Here is a 13,403-nt window from a genome sequence, read left to right as displayed (position 1 = left end):
CAAGATTTAGACATTAGATTCTGTTTTGCTTGTTTTGCAGTGCTTAGATTTCAGCCTAAGACAGGCCACACTGACTCAAATCAACTGTAAATCGTCTAATCCAGACTACTGACAAGATGTAGACATTACATTCTGTTTTTGAGACTTTCATTTTTCTATTGCTTGAAAGTGCTTTTCAGCTCCTGAATAGCGTTTTAAATGCCTTTACAATGTTTGGAATTGTACTAGTTCACTCTAATAATAGTGCTTGGATTTTTAGCTAAGTCCACACTGACTCAAATCAACTTTTCAGCTCCTGAATAGCGTTTTCAATGCCTTTACAATGTTTGGAATTGTACTAGTTCACTCCAATAACAGTGCTTGGATTTCAACTAAGGCCACACTGACTCAAATCAACTGTAAATCATCTAATCCAAACTAATGACAAGATTATGCCATTACATTCTGTTTTAGAGACTTTCATTTCGTTATTGCTTTAAAGTGTTTTTCAGCTCCTGAATAGCGTTTTCAATGCCTTTACAATGTTTGGAATTGTACTAGTTCACTCTAATAATAGTGCTTGGATTTTCAGCTAAGGCCACACTGACTCAAATCAACTGTAAATCGTCTAATCCAAACTACTGACAAGATGTAGACATTACATTCTGTTTTTGAGACTTTCATTTTTTTATTGCTTGAAAGTGCTTTTCAGATCCTGAACAGCTTTTTTCAATGCATTTGAAACTGTAAATCATCTAATCCAAACTACTGGCAAGATTTAGCCATTAGATTCTGTTTTGCTTGTTTTGCAGTGCTTAGATTTCAGCCTAAAACAGGCCACACTGACTCAAATCAACTGTAAATCATCTAATCCAAACTACTGACAAGATTTTGCCATTACATTCTGTTTTAGAGACTTTCATTTCGTTATTGCGTTAAAGTGCTTTTCAGCTCCTGAATAGCGTTTTCAATGTCTTTACAATGTTTGGAATTGTACTAGTTCACTCTAATAATAGTGCTTGGATTTTTAGGTAAGGCCACACTGACTCAAATCAACTTTTCAGCTCCTGAATAGCGTTTTCAATGCCTTTACAATGTTTGGAATTGTACTAGTTCACTCCAATAACAGTGCTTGGATTTCAACTAAGGCCACACTGACTCAAATCAACTGTAAATCGTCTAATCCAAACTACTGACAAGATGTAGACATTACATTCTGTTTTTGAGACTTTCATTTTTTTATTGCTTGAAAGTGCTTTTCAGCTCCTGAAAAGCGTTATTCAATGCATTTGAACTGTAAATCATCTAATCCAAACTACTGGCAAGATTTTGCCATTACATTCGGTTTTTGAGACTTTCATTTCTTTATTGCTTTAAAGTGCTTTTCAGATCCTGAACAGCGTTTTTCAATGCATTTGAACTGTAAATCATCTAATCCAAACTACTGGCAAGATTTAGCCATTAGATTCTGTTTTGCTTGTTTTGCAGTGCTTAGATTTCAGCCTAAAACAGGCCACACTGACTCAAATCAACTGTAAATCATCTAATCCAAACTACTGACAAGATTATGCCATTACATTCTGTTTTTGAGACTTTCATTTTTTTATTGGTTGAAAGTGCTTTTCAGCTCCTGAATAGCGTTTTAAATGCCTTTACAATGTTTGGAATTGTACTAGTTCACTCTAATAATAGTGCTTGGATTTTTAGCTAAGGCCACACTGACTCAAATCAACTTTTCAGCTCCTGAATAGCGTTTTCAATGCCTTTACAATGTTTGGAATTGTACTAGTTCACTCCAATAACAGTGCTTGGATTTCAACTAAGGCCACACTGACTCAAATCAACTGTAAATCGTCTAATCCAAACTACTGACAAGATGTAGACATTACATTCTGTTTTTGAGACTTTCATTTTTTTATAGCTTGAAAGTGCTTTTCAGCTCCTGAAAAGCGTTATTCAATGCATTTGAACTGTAAATCATCTAATCCAAACTACTGGCAAGATTTAGCCATTAGATTCTGTTTTGCTTGTTTTGCAGTGCTTAGATTTCAGCCTAAGACAGGCCACACTGACTCAAATCAACTGTAAATCGTCTAATTCAAACTACTGACAAGATGTAGACATTACATTCTGTTTTTGAGACTTTCATTATTTTATTGCTTGAAAGTGCTTTTCAGCTCCTGAATAGCGTTTTAAATGCCTTTACAATGTTTGGAATTGTACTAGTTCACTCTAATAATAGTGCTTGGATTTTTAGGTAAGGCCACACTGACTCAAATCAACTTTTCAGCTCCTGAATAGCGTTTTCAATGCCTTTACAATGTTTGGAATTGTACTAGTTCACTCCAATAACAGTGCTTGGATTTCAACTAAGGCCACACTGACTCAAATCAACTGTAAATCGTCTAATCCAAACTACTGACAAGATGTAGACATTACATTCTGTTTTTGAGACTTTCATTTTTTTATTGCTTGAAAGTGCTTTTCAGCTCCTGAAAAGCGTTATTCAATGCATTTGAACTGTAAATCATCTAATCCAAACTACTGGCAAAATTTAGCCATTAGATTCTGTTTTGCTTGTTTTGCAGTGCTTAGATTTCAGCCTAAAACAGGCCACACTGACTCAAATCAACTGTAAATCATCTAATCCAAACTACTGACTAGATTATGCCATTACATTCTGTTTTAGAGACTTTCATTTCGTTATTGCGTTAAAGTGCTTTTCAGCTCCTGAATAGCGTTTTCAATGTCTTTACAACGTTTGGAATTGTACTAGTTCACTCTAATAATAGTGCTTGGATTTTCAGCTAAGGCCACACTGACTCAAATCAACTGTAAATCGTCTAATCCAAACTACTGACAAGATGTAGACATTACATTCTCTTTTTGAGACTTTCATTTTTTTATTGCTTTAAAGTGCTTTTCAGATCCTGAACAGCGTTTTTCAATGCATTTGAACTGTAAATCATCTAATCCAAACTACTGGCAAGATTTAGACATTAGATTCTGTTTTGCTTGTTTTGCAGTGCTTAGATTTCAGCCTAAGACAGGCCACACTGACTCAAATCAACTGTAAATCGTCTAATCCAGACTACTGACAAGATGTAGACATTACATTCTGTTTTTGAGACTTTCATTTTTCTATTGCTTGAAAGTGCTTTTCAGCTCCTGAATAGCGTTTTAAATGCCTTTACAATGTTTGGAATTGTACTAGTTCACTCTAATAATAGTGCTTGGATTTTTAGCTAAGTCCACACTGACTCAAATCAACTTTTCAGCTCCTGAATAGCGTTTTCAATGCCTTTACAATGTTTGGAATTGTACTAGTTCACTCCAATAACAGTGCTTGGATTTCAACTAAGGCCACACTGACTCAAATCAACTGTAAATCATCTAATCCAAACTAATGACAAGATTATGCCATTACATTCTGTTTTAGAGACTTTCATTTCGTTATTGCTTTAAAGTGTTTTTCAGCTCCTGAATAGCGTTTTCAATGCCTTTACAATGTTTGGAATTGTACTAGTTCACTCTAATAATAGTGCTTGGATTTTCAGCTAAGGCCACACTGACTCAAATCAACTGTAAATCGTCTAATCCAAACTACTGACAAGATGTAGACATTACATTCTGTTTTTGAGACTTTCATTTTTTTATTGCTTGAAAGTGCTTTTCAGATCCTGAACAGCTTTTTTCAATGCATTTGAAACTGTAAATCATCTAATCCAAACTACTGGCAAGATTTAGCCATTAGATTCTGTTTTGCTTGTTTTGCAGTGCTTAGATTTCAGCCTAAAACAGGCCACACTGACTCAAATCAACTGTAAATCATCTAATCCAAACTACTGACAAGATTTTGCCATTACATTCTGTTTTAGAGACTTTCATTTCGTTATTGCGTTAAAGTGCTTTTCAGCTCCTGAATAGCGTTTTCAATGTCTTTACAATGTTTGGAATTGTACTAGTTCACTCTAATAATAGTGCTTGGATTTTTAGGTAAGGCCACACTGACTCAAATCAACTTTTCAGCTCCTGAATAGCGTTTTCAATGCCTTTACAATGTTTGGAATTGTACTAGTTCACTCCAATAACAGTGCTTGGATTTCAACTAAGGCCACACTGACTCAAATCAACTGTAAATCGTCTAATCCAAACTACTGACAAGATGTAGACATTACATTCTGTTTTTGAGACTTTCATTTTTTTATTGCTTGAAAGTGCTTTTCAGCTCCTGAAAAGCGTTATTCAATGCATTTGAACTGTAAATCATCTAATCCAAACTACTGGCAAGATTTTGCCATTACATTCGGTTTTTGAGACTTTCATTTCTTTATTGCTTTAAAGTGCTTTTCAGATCCTGAACAGCGTTTTTCAATGCATTTGAACTGTAAATCATCTAATCCAAACTACTGGCAAGATTTAGCCATTAGATTCTGTTTTGCTTGTTTTGCAGTGCTTAGATTTCAGCCTAAAACAGGCCACACTGACTCAAATCAACTGTAAATCATCTAATCCAAACTACTGACAAGATTATGCCATTACATTCTGTTTTTGAGACTTTCATTTTTTTATTGGTTGAAAGTGCTTTTCAGCTCCTGAATAGCGTTTTAAATGCCTTTACAATGTTTGGAATTGTACTAGTTCACTCTAATAATAGTGCTTGGATTTTTAGCTAAGGCCACACTGACTCAAATCAACTTTTCAGCTCCTGAATAGCGTTTTCAATGCCTTTACAATGTTTGGAATTGTACTAGTTCACTCCAATAACAGTGCTTGGATTTCAACTAAGGCCACACTGACTCAAATCAACTGTAAATCGTCTAATCCAAACTACTGACAAGATGTAGACATTACATTCTGTTTTTGAGACTTTCATTTTTTTATTGCTTGAAAGTGCTTTTCAGCTCCTGAAAAGCGTTATTCAATGCATTTGAACTGTAAATCATCTAATCCAAACTACTGGCAAAATTTAGCCATTAGATTCTGTTTTGCTTGTTTTGCAGTGCTTAGATTTCAGCCTAAAACAGGCCACACTGACTCAAATCAACTGTAAATCATCTAATCCAAACTACTGACTAGATTATGCCATTACATTCTGTTTTAGAGACTTTCATTTCGTTATTGCGTTAAAGTGCTTTTCAGCTCCTGAATAGCGTTTTCAATGTCTTTACAACGTTTGGAATTGTACTAGTTCACTCTAATAATAGTGCTTGGATTTTCAGCTAAGGCCACACTGACTCAAATCAACTGTAAATCGTCTAATCCAAACTACTGACAAGATGTAGACATTACATTCTCTTTTTGAGACTTTCATTTTTTTATTGCTTTAAAGTGCTTTTCAGATCCTGAACAGCGTTTTTCAATGCATTTGAACTGTAAATCATCTAATCCAAACTACTGGCAAGATTTAGACATTAGATTCTGTTTTGCTTGTTTTGCAGTGCTTAGATTTCAGCCTAAGACAGGCCACACTGACTCAAATCAACTGTAAATCGTCTAATCCAGACTACTGACAAGATGTAGACATTACATTCTGTTTTTGAGACTTTCATTTTTCTATTGCTTGAAAGTGCTTTTCAGCTCCTGAATAGCGTTTTAAATGCCTTTACAATGTTTGGAATTGTACTAGTTCACTCTAATAATAGTGCTTGGATTTTTAGCTAAGTCCACACTGACTCAAATCAACTTTTCAGCTCCTGAATAGCGTTTTCAATGCCTTTACAATGTTTGGAATTGTACTAGTTCACTCCAATAACAGTGCTTGGATTTCAACTAAGGCCACACTGACTCAAATCAACTGTAAATCATCTAATCCAAACTAATGACAAGATTATGCCATTACATTCTGTTTTAGAGACTTTCATTTCGTTATTGCTTTAAAGTGTTTTTCAGCTCCTGAATAGCGTTTTCAATGCCTTTACAATGTTTGGAATTGTACTAGTTCACTCTAATAATAGTGCTTGGATTTTCAGCTAAGGCCACACTGACTCAAATCAACTGTAAATCGTCTAATCCAAACTACTGACAAGATGTAGACATTACATTCTGTTTTTGAGACTTTCATTTTTTTATTGCTTGAAAGTGCTTTTCAGATCCTGAACAGCTTTTTTCAATGCATTTGAAACTGTAAATCATCTAATCCAAACTACTGGCAAGATTTAGCCATTAGATTCTGTTTTGCTTGTTTTGCAGTGCTTAGATTTCAGCCTAAAACAGGCCACACTGACTCAAATCAACTGTAAATCATCTAATCCAAACTACTGACAAGATTTTGCCATTACATTCTGTTTTAGAGACTTTCATTTCGTTATTGCGTTAAAGTGCTTTTCAGCTCCTGAATAGCGTTTTCAATGTCTTTACAATGTTTGGAATTGTACTAGTTCACTCTAATAATAGTGCTTGGATTTTTAGGTAAGGCCACACTGACTCAAATCAACTTTTCAGCTCCTGAATAGCGTTTTCAATGCCTTTACAATGTTTGGAATTGTACTAGTTCACTCCAATAACAGTGCTTGGATTTCAACTAAGGCCACACTGACTCAAATCAACTGTAAATCGTCTAATCCAAACTACTGACAAGATGTAGACATTACATTCTGTTTTTGAGACTTTCATTTTTTTATTGCTTGAAAGTGCTTTTCAGCTCCTGAAAAGCGTTATTCAATGCATTTGAACTGTAAATCATCTAATCCAAACTACTGACAAGATTTTGCCATTACATTCGGTTTTTGAGACTTTCATTTCTTTATTGCTTTAAAGTGCTTTTCAGATCCTGAACAGCGTTTTTCAATGCATTTGAACTGTAAATCATCTAATCCAAACTACTGGCAAGATTTAGCCATTAGATTCTGTTTTGCTTGTTTTGCAGTGCTTAGATTTCAGCCTAAAAAAGGCCACACTGACTCAAATCAACTGTAAATCATCTAATCCAAACTACTGACAAGATTATGCCATTACATTCTGTTTTTGAGACTTTCATTTTTTTATTGGTTGAAAGTGCTTTTCAGCTCCTGAATAGCGTTTTAAATGCCTTTACAATGTTTGGAATTGTACTAGTTCACTCTAATAATAGTGCTTGGATTTTTAACTAAGGCCACACTGACTCAAATCAACTTTTCAGCTCCTGAATAGCGTTTTCAATGCCTTTACAATGTTTGGAATTGTACTAGTTCACTCCAATAACAGTGCTTGGATTTCAACTAAGGCCACACTGACTCAAATCAACTGTAAATCGTCTAATCCAAACTACTGACAAGATGTAGACATTACATTCTGTTTTTGAGACTTTCATTTTTTTATTGCTTGAAAGTGCTTTTCAGCTCCTGAAAAGCGTTATTCAATGCATTTGAACTGTAAATCATCTAATCCAAACTACTGGCAAAATTTAGCCATTAGATTCTGTTTTGCTTGTTTTGCAGTGCTTAGATTTCAGCCTAAAACAGGCCACACTGACTCAAATCAACTGTAAATCATCTAATCCAAACTACTGACTAGATTATGCCATTACATTCTGTTTTAGAGACTTTCATTTCGTTATTGCGTTAAAGTGCTTTTCAGCTCCTGAATAGCGTTTTCAATGTCTTTACAACGTTTGGAATTGTACTAGTTCACTCTAATAATAGTGCTTGGATTTTCAGCTAAGGCCACACTGACTCAAATCAACTGTAAATCGTCTAATCCAAACTACTGACAAGATGTAGACATTACATTCTCTTTTTGAGACTTTCATTTTTTTATTGCTTTAAAGTGCTTTTCAGATCCTGAACAGCGTTTTTCAATGCATTTGAACTGTAAATCATCTAATCCAAACTACTGGCAAGATTTAGACATTAGATTCTGTTTTGCTTGTTTTGCAGTGCTTAGATTTCAGCCTAAGACAGGCCACACTGACTCAAATCAACAGTAAATCGTCTAATCCAGACTACTGACAAGATGTAGACATTACATTCTGTTTTTGAGACTTTCATTTTTCTATTGCTTGAAAGTGCTTTTCAGCTCCTGAATAGCGTTTTAAATGCCTTTACAATGTTTGGAATTGTACTAGTTCACTCTAATAATAGTGCTTGGATTTTTAGCTAAGTCCACACTGACTCAAATCAACTTTTCAGCTCCTGAATAGCGTTTTCAATGCCTTTACAATGTTTGGAATTGTACTAGTTCACTCCAATAACAGTGCTTGGATTTCAACTAAGGCCACACTGACTCAAATCAACTGTAAATCATCTAATCCAAACTAATGACAAGATTATGCCATTACATTCTGTTTTAGAGACTTTCATTTCGTTATTGCTTTAAAGTGTTTTTCAGCTCCTGAATAGCGTTTTCAATGCCTTTACAATGTTTGGAATTGTACTAGTTCACTCTAATAATAGTGCTTGGATTTTCAGCTAAGGCCACACTGACTCAAATCAACTGTAAATCGTCTAATCCAAACTACTGACAAGATGTAGACATTACATTCTGTTTTTGAGACTTTCATTTTTTTATTGCTTGAAAGTGCTTTTCAGATCCTGAACAGCTTTTTTCAATGCATTTGAAACTGTAAATCATCTAATCCAAACTACTGGCAAGATTTAGCCATTAGATTCTGTTTTGCTTGTTTTGCAGTGCTTAGATTTCAGCCTAAAACAGGCCACACTGACTCAAATCAACTGTAAATCATCTAATCCAAACTACTGACAAGATTTTGCCATTACATTCTGTTTTAGAGACTTTCATTTCGTTATTGCGTTAAAGTGCTTTTCAGCTCCTGAATAGCGTTTTCAATGTCTTTACAATGTTTGGAATTGTACTAGTTCACTCTAATAATAGTGCTTGGATTTTTAGGTAAGGCCACACTGACTCAAATCAACTTTTCAGCTCCTGAATAGCGTTTTCAATGCCTTTACAATGTTTGGAATTGTACTAGTTCACTCCAATAACAGTGCTTGGATTTCAACTAAGGCCACACTGACTCAAATCAACTGTAAATCGTCTAATCCAAACTACTGACAAGATGTAGACATTACATTCTGTTTTTGAGACTTTCATTTTTTTATTGCTTGAAAGTGCTTTTCAGCTCCTGAAAAGCGTTATTCAATGCATTTGAACTGTAAATCATCTAATCCAAACTACTGACAAGATTTTGCCATTACATTCGGTTTTTGAGACTTTCATTTCTTTATTGCTTTAAAGTGCTTTTCAGATCCTGAACAGCGTTTTTCAATGCATTTGAACTGTAAATCATCTAATCCAAACTACTGGCAAGATTTAGCCATTAGATTCTGTTTTGCTTGTTTTGCAGTGCTTAGATTTCAGCCTAAAACAGGCCACACTGACTCAAATCAACTGTAAATCATCTAATCCAAACTACTGACAAGATTATGCCATTACATTCTGTTTTTGAGACTTTCATTTTTTTATTGGTTGAAAGTGCTTTTCAGCTCCTGAATAGCGTTTTAAATGCCTTTACAATGTTTGGAATTGTACTAGTTCACTCTAATAATAGTGCTTGGATTTTTAGCTAAGGCCACACTGACTCAAATCAACTTTTCAGCTCCTGAATAGCGTTTTCAATGCCTTTACAATGTTTGGAATTGTACTAGTTCACTCCAATAACAGTGCTTGGATTTCAACTAAGGCCACACTGACTCAAATCAACTGTAAATCGTCTAATCCAAACTACTGACAAGATGTAGACATTACATTCTGTTTTTGAGACTTTCATTTTTTTATTGCTTGAAAGTGCTTTTCAGCTCCTGAAAAGCGTTATTCAATGCATTTGAACTGTAAATCATCTAATCCAAACTACTGACAAGATTATGCCATTACATTCTGTTTTAGAGACTTTCATTTCGTTATTGCTTGAAAGTGTTTTTCAGCTCCTGAATAGCGTTTTCAATGCCTTTACAATGTTTGGAATTGTACTAGTTCACTCTAATAATAGTGCTTGGATTTTCAGCTAAGGCCACACTGACTCAAATCAACTGTAAATCATCTAATCCAAACTACTGACAAGATTTTGCCATTACATTCGGTTTTTGAGACTTTCATTTCTTTATTGCTTTAAAGTGCTTTTCAGATCCTGAACAGCGTTTTCCAATGCATTTGAACTGTAAATCATCTAATCCAAACTACTGGCAAGATTTAGACATTAGATTCTGTTTTGCTTGTTTTGCAGTGCTTAGATTTCAGCCTAAGACAGGCCACACTGACTCAAATCAACTGTAAATCGTCTAATCCAAACTACTGACAAGATGTAGACATTACATTCTGTTTTTGAGACTTTAATTATTTTATTGCTTGAAAGTGCTTTTTAGCTCCTGAATAGCGTTTTCAATGCCTTTACAATGTTTGGAATTGTACTAGTTCACTCCAATAACAGTGCTTGGATTTCAACTAGGCCACACTGACTCAAATCAACTGTAAATCGTCTAATCCAAACTACTGACAAGATGTAGACATTACATTCTGTTTTTGAGACTTTCATTTTTTTATTGCTTGAAAGTGTTTTTCAGCTCCTGAAAAGCGTTATTCAATGCATTTGAACTGTAAATCATCTAATCCAAACTACTGGCAAGATTTAGCCATTAGATTCTGTTTTGCTTGTTTTGCAGTGCTTAGATTTCAGCCTAAGACAGGCCACACTGACTCAAATCAACTGTAAATCGTCTAATTCAAACTACTGACAAGATGTAGACATTACATTCTGTTTTTGAGACTTTCATTATTTTATTGCTTGAAAGTGCTTTTCAGCTCCTGAATAGCGTTTTAAATGCCTTTACAATGTTTGGAATTGTACTAGTTCACTCTAATAATAGTGCTTGGATTTTTAGGTAAGGCCACACTGACTCAAATCAACTATTCAGCTCCTGAATAGCGTTTTCAATGCCTTTACAATGTTTGGAATTGTACTAGTTCACTCCAATAACAGTGCTTGGATTTCAACTAAGGCCACACTGACTCAAATCAACTGTAAATCGTCTAATCCAAACTACTGACAAGATGTAGACATTACATTCTGTTTTTGAGACTTTCATTTTTTTATTGCTTGAAAGTGCTTTTCAGCTCCTGAATAGCGTTTTCAATGCCTTTACAATGTTTGGAATTGTACTAGTTCACTCCAATAACAGTGCTTGGATTTCAACTAAGGCCACACTGACTCAAATCAACTGTAAATCGTCTAATCCAAACTACTGACAAGATGTAGACATTACATTCTGTTTTTGAGACTTTCATTTTTTTATTGCTTGAAAGTGCTTTTCAGATCCTGAACAGCTTTTTTCAATGCATTTGAAACTGTAAATCATCTAATCCAAACTACTGGCAAGATTTAGACATTAGATTCTGTTTTGCTTGTTTTGCAGTGCTTAGATTTCAGCCTAAAACAGGCCACACTGACTCAAATCAACTGTAAATCATCTAATCCAAACTACTGACAAGATTTTGCCATTACATTCTGTTTTAGAGACTTTCATTTCGTTATTGCGTTAAAGTGCTTTTCAGCTCCTGAATAGCGTTTTCAATGTCTTTACAATGTTTGGAATTGTACTAGTTCACTCTAATAATAGTGCTTGGATTTTCAGCTAAGGCCACACTGACTCAAATCAACTGTAAATCGTCTAATCCAAACTACTGACAAGATTTTGCCATTACATTCTGTTTTTGAGACTTTCATTTTTTTATTGCTTTAAAGTGCTTTTCAGATCCTGAACAGCGTTTTTCAATGCATTTGAACTGTAAATCATCTAATCCAAACTACTGGCAAGATTTAGCGATTAGATTCTGTTTAGCTTGTTTTGCAGTGCTTAGATTTCAGCCTAAAACAGGCCACACTGACTCAAATCAACTGTAAATCATCTAATCCAAACTACTGACTAGATTATGCCATTACTTTCTGTTTTAGAGACTTTCGATTCGTTATTGCTTTAAAGTGCTTTTCAGCTCCTGAATAGCGTTTTCAATGCCTTTACAATGTTTTGAATTGTACTAGTTCACTCTAATAATAGTGCTTGGATTTTCAGCTAAGGCCACTGACTCAAATCAACTTTTCAGCTCCTGAATAGCGTTTTCAATGCCTTTACAATGTTTGGAATTGTACTAGTTCACTCCAATAACAGTGCTTGGATTTCAACTAAGGCCACACTGACTCAAATCAACTGTAAATCGTCTAATCCAAACTACTGACAAGATGTAGACATTACATTCTGTTTTTGAGACTTTCATTTTTTTATTGCTTGAAAGTGCTTTTCAGCTCCTGAAAAGCGTTATTCAATGCATTTGAACTGTAAATCATCTAATCCAAACTACTGGCAAAATTTAGCCATTAGATTCTGTTTTGCTTGTTTTGCAGTGCTTAGATTTCAGCCTAAAACAGGCCACACTGACTCAAATCAACTGTAAATCATCTAATCCAAACTACTGACTAGATTATGCCATTACATTCTGTTTTAGAGACTTTCATTTCGTTATTGCGTTAAAGTGCTTTTCAGCTCCTGAATAGCGTTTTCAATGTCTTTACAACGTTTGGAATTGTACTAGTTCACTCTAATAATAGTGCTTGGATTTTCAGCTAAGGCCACACTGACTCAAATCAACTGTAAATCGTCTAATCCAAACTACTGACAAGATGTAGACATTACATTCTCTTTTTGAGACTTTCATTTTTTTATTGCTTTAAAGTGCTTTTCAGATCCTGAACAGCGTTTTTCAATGCATTTGAACTGTAAATCATCTAATCCAAACTACTGGCAAGATTTAGACATTAGATTCTGTTTTGCTTGTTTTGCAGTGCTTAGATTTCAGCCTAAGACAGGCCACACTGACTCAAATCAACTGTAAATCGTCTAATCCAGACTACTGACAAGATGTAGACATTACATTCTGTTTTTGAGACTTTCATTTTTCTATTGCTTGAAAGTGCTTTTCAGCTCATGAATAGCGTTTTAAATGCCTTTACAATGTTTGGAATTGTACTAGTTCACTCTAATAATAGTGTTTGGATTTTTAGCTAAGGCCACACTGACTCAAATCAACTTTTCAGCTCCTGAATAGCGTTTTCAATGCCTTTACAATGTTTGGAATTGTACTAGTTCACTCCAATAACAGTGCTTGGATTTCAACTAAGGCCACACTGACTCAAATCAACTGTAAATCATCTAATCCAAACTAATGACAAGATTATGCCATTACATTCTGTTTTAGAGACTTTCATTTCGTTATTGCTTTAAAGTGTTTTTCAGCTCCTGAATAGCGTTTTCAATGCCTTTACAATGTTTGGAATTGTACTAGTTCACTCTAATAATAGTGCTTGGATTTTCAGCTAAGGCCACACTGACTCAAATCAACTGTAAATCGTCTAATCCAAACTACTGACAAGATGTAGACATTACATTCAGTTTTTGAGACTTTCATTTTTTTATTGCTTGAAAGTGCTTTTCAGATCC

Source organism: Osmerus mordax, chromosome 10, assembly GCF_038355195.1.
Source record: "Osmerus mordax isolate fOsmMor3 chromosome 10, fOsmMor3.pri, whole genome shotgun sequence".
Taxonomy (NCBI): domain Eukaryota; kingdom Metazoa; phylum Chordata; class Actinopteri; order Osmeriformes; family Osmeridae; genus Osmerus; species Osmerus mordax.
The sequence above is the reverse complement of the archived record's forward strand: the minus strand, read 5'-3'. Positions refer to the sequence as shown.